Source organism: Neofelis nebulosa, chromosome 9 (genome assembly GCF_028018385.1).
Source record: "Neofelis nebulosa isolate mNeoNeb1 chromosome 9, mNeoNeb1.pri, whole genome shotgun sequence".
In the NCBI taxonomy this organism is placed as follows: domain Eukaryota; kingdom Metazoa; phylum Chordata; class Mammalia; order Carnivora; family Felidae; genus Neofelis; species Neofelis nebulosa.
The window spans coordinates 39,224,505-39,230,845 of NC_080790.1; positions in this window are offsets into that span (position 1 = coordinate 39,224,505).

Consider the following 6,341-nt stretch of genomic DNA (forward strand, 5'->3'; position numbering starts at 1 on the left):
AGTGTCATCCCCAGCAGCCAGTCCTCTGAGGTCTGTGAGATTGGGGTCCCCTGGAAGTTGAGACCTACAATGAAGTTCTAATGTTAACATGCTTACCTACTCCATTTCTCTTTTCCCTCAAGCTGAGAGCAGAATAAGGCCCCCGGCTCAGATGGCTTATTTACCATATTTGCACTATGTTACCATTTTATTTATTAACCATTTCCCACTATCCCATCCTCCGCATTGCCTCCAAAGTATTCTTTCTAGAGTATAAATCACACTATCTCAGTCCCTTCCTTCAATCATTTAATCCCCGACCCTGCCCACCACATCATCGCCTCCAAGGATAAACCATAATAAGCTCCTTAGAAGAGTATGGATGTGGGGTGCCTGGGTGGCTCAGTTGGTTGAGCATTCGACTTCAGCCTAGGTCAGGATCTCGTTGTTCCCAAGTTTGAGCCCCACGTCAGGCTCTGTGCTGACAGCTCAGAGCCTGGAGACTGCTTCGGATTCTGTGTCTCCCTCTCTCTCTGCCCCTCCCCCACTCATGCTCTGTCTCTCTCTCTCTCTCTCTCTCTCTCTCTCTCTCTCTCTCAAAAATAAATAAATATAACTACCCTTGTTATCTCCCCTCACTAGAAGTCCAGAAGCAGGAAGTTGCAGGCTGCTCAGTTCAGAGGTTCACAGCATCACTGAGAGCCTAGGGCCTTGTCCCAGCTCTGCCATCCTCATGGGGACAAGGTGGCTACAGTGGCTCCAAGCAACCCTGCCTCCCATTCCAATGTCAAGAAGCAGAATCAGTTGTGGATGAGTTTTTCCTTGCATCATATGGGCCAAAACTGGGTGACAGGCTCTTTCTGAAACTGGCATGGGGAATGGAATACCGTGATTTTTTTACACAAGCCTGCATATATATATGTATGTACATACATGTATACATATATATGTATATATATATATATACACACACATACACTTAGTATATATATATACACACACACACACATATTCTTAGTGTATATATATATATATATATATACACACACACACACATATACTTAGTATATATATACACAGGCATATACTTAGTATATATATATATACACACATATACTTAGCATATATATATATACGCACACATATACTTAGTACATATATATACAACACACACATATACTTAGTGTGTATATATATATATACATACACACACACACACACACACACAAACATACAGAAAATGAGAGCATAAGGAAAGGTGCAAACTGGGTCTTCTTTTCAGACACTAGAATCTGGAAGGGCTTTAAGCAAATTTTTTTCGTATGTGGCAGTGGCTGTGTATATCCAATTTCTTTCACATTCCAAATTTCAAAAGATGGCTACTTGAAACCTGCAAGGAACTACCCCAACTGTAATCAATGACTAACCCCTAAGAGAACCCCCAGGATTCCTTTCCTCAGGAGTGTGTTCACGGGAGGTAGTGCTATGCAAAGTAAGACAGTCCCATAGCTTTCAGGCTGCTCTGACTGGCCCTGTGACCTTGGCTAAGCCAACTCTCTTTGAGTTTCTGTGCTCATTTGCAAAAAGTGAAGGTTGGGGGAGATGGCATTTGTCACATGGGGCTCTGGACACCCATTCCTGGTATTTAAGAATTCTCAGTCAGTGGTGTGGGTTTGTTTTTTTTTTTTTTTTTTTTTTGGTATGTGATTTCATAAGTTTTGTAAAAGAACATTTTGTGGATCATTTGTCCGGCCACCTTAAAATTAAGTCTTACGTGTAATTCCAGTGTCTGCATTTGTGTTTGTATTCACAATCACGAGCAACAATACTGTCTCAATTGTCACAAGGCAATAAGGAAGGGTAGACCATGTGACAAATGCATGGTGAGTTGCATTTAGCAAAGGCTATAAGACATTACAATGTACTATGCTCGGGATGTTTCCCTGTGGTTAGAAACGAAAAGTAATGAAAGAATGAAGTTATTCCATCACAAACAGGGGATAAATACGCTAAACAGACAACAAGGAAAATCATGCCTGAAGAGTTCAGTGCTATGGTTACCGGGCACCAGGGATTTGAGTGCAGCATGTGACGTATCACATACATTAATGAGGTTACTTTGAACTCTGATTTTGTTTGTAGATTTGTTCTCATTTAATTTGAATTTTTATTTCTGTTTATCTTTGTATGGGAGTTATCAGTATAAGGAGTTCACAGGTGGTTTTATGTTTGTACATGTTTGAGTAGCATTATTACAAAACAAAAACTACTTAAGACAACATTGGAAGCATCTATGATACACACACACACACACACACACACACACATTTTTAAGGATGGAGGTCCCAATATTAAATTTGAGAATGAACTACAAAAATTTGCCTCCGCTCCCACCCCGACCTTCAGGGGTTCTAATTCCTGGAGAACAAAGTCAGACAGGCATGCCTGTAGCGGGCGGGGTCGAGGGTGGAGCTGGGGTCAATGGCCTTTGGAGGGAGAGGGCCTGGGGGGGGTTCTGCTGCCCTCTGCTGGCCATGTGAATCACAGGCTCGCTCCTCCTGGGCTCGGAGAATTTGGAGGGAGCTTTTGCCGAGAGGTTGGGGGAAAGGGGGCGAAAGTGACCTTTATTGGCAGGAGCATTGCACAGAGCTGGCCCTGGACCCTTCTGATCCCTGGAGACCTAAACTGAATTCACTCTACAAGCAAACGTTGTCTCTGCTTGGGGGGTGAGGCTTGGATAAGGGATTCTGGAAGGAAGACAGTGATCCAGGCGATTGAGGAGTTGAAGTGGGGCGGGGTAGGTGACACTCCGTGGGTCCCCCTAGCGGCCAAACTGGGGGAAGGCTCTAGCGGCTTCTCCCTGGACTGAAGGACCCAGAGCCTTGCCTGGGTTCTTGGTTTTGAACCTGTTACAGGAACTTCGCCTTGGTTACTCAGCTCCTGAGCATTCATTCAGAGGGAAGGAAGTCCCTTCGCCTTCTTTTTCAAGATCTTTGTGACGCCCAAACTATGGAGGAGGAGAAAGAAACAGTTCTGAATCTAGGAGGACCTCCTCGGTACCTAGCAGACCCCTGGAGACCCAGAGCAGCCTCTTTCTCCCCCACCCATTGCTCTCCTGCTGCCTTCCTTCCTCTGGTGGGCCCTGTAGCCCTCCTGCCAGATGGGTTCCAATCAGGCACTCGTGGAGGTCACACGTAGGAAGGCTGGGTTTGGGGGTTAGGTGTCGGTTTATGGGGTATTGGACAACAATCTTGCAGAAATGCTCAAGTATTCAGGGAGCAGGCCCCTAAACCAATCACTGCAGCACCGTGGCTCGGTGCTGGAGCTGGACCAGGAAGACTGGGCCACGAGAGGGCTGCCGGGGCTTCAGCAGCCAGGAACCAGTCACGCACAGCCTTGGGGCAGGCCCTGAGTGTTTTCCAAACTCTTCTCCTTCTACATAAATCAATCCCAACCCCATCTTTTCCTTCTCTTTCTCTCTCCCTTGGAACCCAACACAGGGCCCAGCACCTGGTAGGTTGTGGATGGATAAACTTGATAGGCAGGCCTTAAAGCAAAGCTTTCCTGACCAGGACAGAGAGAAGTCGACCCTCTCCTCTTTCAGGGGGCTCGTGGCCCAGCCCTCCTCGGGTTGCTCATGCTTTGTTCATTTGGGGACACAGAAAACGCAACAGAGTCTCCCCAGCTCCATGCATGTGAGTCTTCCCAGTGGGGCCCACCAGGCCGGGCCTCCCTGCCAGCAGCTGAAAAGCCCTCAGGACTTCTGCCATGTCACTCTCTTCCCACGACAACACCGGCCCCACTTAGCAGACACTTGCTCCCAGCCTTCCCCTGTGAGGAACCCAGCTCCAAGTGGGAACCCGGGCCAGAGGCAAGCCCCCAGCAAAGGTTCTGGCTCCCTGCCCCCTCCCACGAGCATCTGGCCCTCTTCTCCTCAGACACATTGACCTTTGGATGACTGCGGACTCTGATTTCAAGAGAACCTGGAGGCCATCTGGCCCAAAGTGCCTCTCCCAGCCTAGCACGATGTGTAAGCTCACAGACCCTCACATCCCTCCTCCACCACCCACAGGCTGGGAGGTCTTCAGCAAGTTACTTAACCCCTCTGAGCTTTGTTTCCTCATCTCTAAAATGGAGATCCTAACAGTACTTTCTCATACAGTCCTCGTGAGAATTAAAGGAGTCGATGTCTGGAAAGTGCTTCACAAAGGGCTCAGCCAGCCTTCAGTGCTCAAGAAAGGGAATCAGTCCATCACTATCATCACTGTTCAACTATCTGTGTAGCGTGTTCAAGGTTAGGTTCTAGATCACTTCTGTCCATTGTTAACCAGCTAACAGAGCCACCCCCAAAAGAACCTCGCCGAGCCTGGCACACTGGCTGGGTGAGGGCAGTTCCAGCTCTCCGTGTGCCCAGAGCTTTGCCAGCATAGTGGGGCCACAGGAGAACTGGGTCCTCAAGGAAGAGGCAACCTCACAGGCAAGATAAGACTAATTCGCAAAGCAATTAGCAAAAAATACAAGATAGCTTAAAAGTACTAAATTGTTCAGTGCAGACTGTAATTGTGTTAATAAGAAGAACCCTTTGTGCAGCATTTTAGCATTTACCTACCACTGGGAGATACATTGTTTCAGGTAATCCTGAAAACAAACCAGCAAGGGAAGTACTGTAATTGGCAGATGAGGAAACTGAGGCTCACGAAGGTGAAATGACTTGCTTGTGATCACACCACCAGTGAGCGGTTGACTCAGGAAGGACGTCTTCAACCGATTCTAACCTGGTCTGGTGCCAGTGGTGTGTGTGTGTGTGTGTGTGTGTGTGTGTAGATGTATGTGTGTGTCAGGACAGCGGGGCTGTGTGTATGTTTACATGGTGGGTGCTTCTTCGGATATTTCCCTCACCCGGGTCCTGCTCCTCCATTCACCCCCAAGATGCCTTGTGGCCAGACCATCCTGTAGTTCATGTTTCACATCTATTTGTGCTGTGTCCAGTGGCTTTATTCTGGGTCCCTTCTTCTAGGTGTGGTGACCTTTCAGAGCTGGATAGGTAGGTCTCTGAACCACCCAGAGGGCAGGGATTTTTGTTACCCTTATGACCCCAACGCTGCCCTGAGCCCCTCAGAAATAAGGCAGCAAAAGATGGGGAACTAGTGTGGCTCAGGTCGGCCCACAGTGGGCCCCGGGTGCCAGGGTCAGTGCTGGTTAGACAGACCAGCAAAGCGGGGTTGTAGCAGCCCCCGGCGGGCCTCTCAGGGAAGCAAAGCCACGTTCACAAATCCATCCATGAAAGGGATGGTGGAGGAGGCCCCGGAAGCAGGGCCACAGCCGGGGGGAGGATGGAGAGCCGGCGGACCACAGAGCAGCTACATAAGACCCGGTGTGATGGAAACTATACAGTGAACTTGAAGCCACAGGATCTGGGTTCAGGTTCCAGCCTCTCTGCCCCCTAGTGGTGCCACCCCAGCAAGGTCTTCACCTCTCAGAGTGCCTCGGTTTCTTGGTCTGTAAAACGCAGGTAATAGCAATACCTACGTCCCAGGCTGTGAGGATTCAATTACAGTAAAACCTTGGTTTGCGAGCATGCTTCGTTCCGGAAGCATGCTTGTAATCCAAAGCACTTGTCTATCAGAGTGAATTTCAAGAACCATTGGCTCGGTTGTGATCACGTGATGTTCGGCATCCCGTACCACTCGTATTACAAGACATCGCTCGTTTATCAAGTCAAAATTTATTAGGAATGTTTGCTCGTCTTGTGGAGCACTCTCAGAACAAGTCACTCCAATCCAAGGTTTTGCCGTAGTTACTTTGTAAAGCATTGCCTGGCACATAGTAGGCGCTATCAGACCCACATGATGACTTCTGCGGGCCCTGGGCACTTTTGCTGTCATGGGCCTCTTCCTCCATAAAAAATGTTTAAAACTCTATTGTATAACTGTGCTGGTATAAAGATGAATATAAGCCAAGCTGGGTTATATTCATTGTTTCTTTCGATTTTAAAAGAAATGAAAGCATTTTCATAGGTCTTTCAATGTATCATGACTCCTAAGCATCAGACCTCTAGCGCCTGGTGGGTGAACGGGCCCTGGGGCTCCATCATGTTTGCTAACATAGATATTACAGTGTCTCAGAAACTGCCCAGGGCTTTGATCTGTAAGGGTCACAGTCTTTCCTTTAGGAATGCTCTATCCATCCTCCTGTGGGTCCAGCATTCCTGCCCTTCCGTTTTTGTACTGAATGCCATGCTTCAATGTAAAGTTCTCCAGTAGGAGGACGCCCTCCAGCTTCTTCCTTCTCTCCCTGGGCATCACAGAGAGGTGGGGCCGGCATGCTGTGCTGTGGGAATGGCAGCCAGAGATCAACCTGGG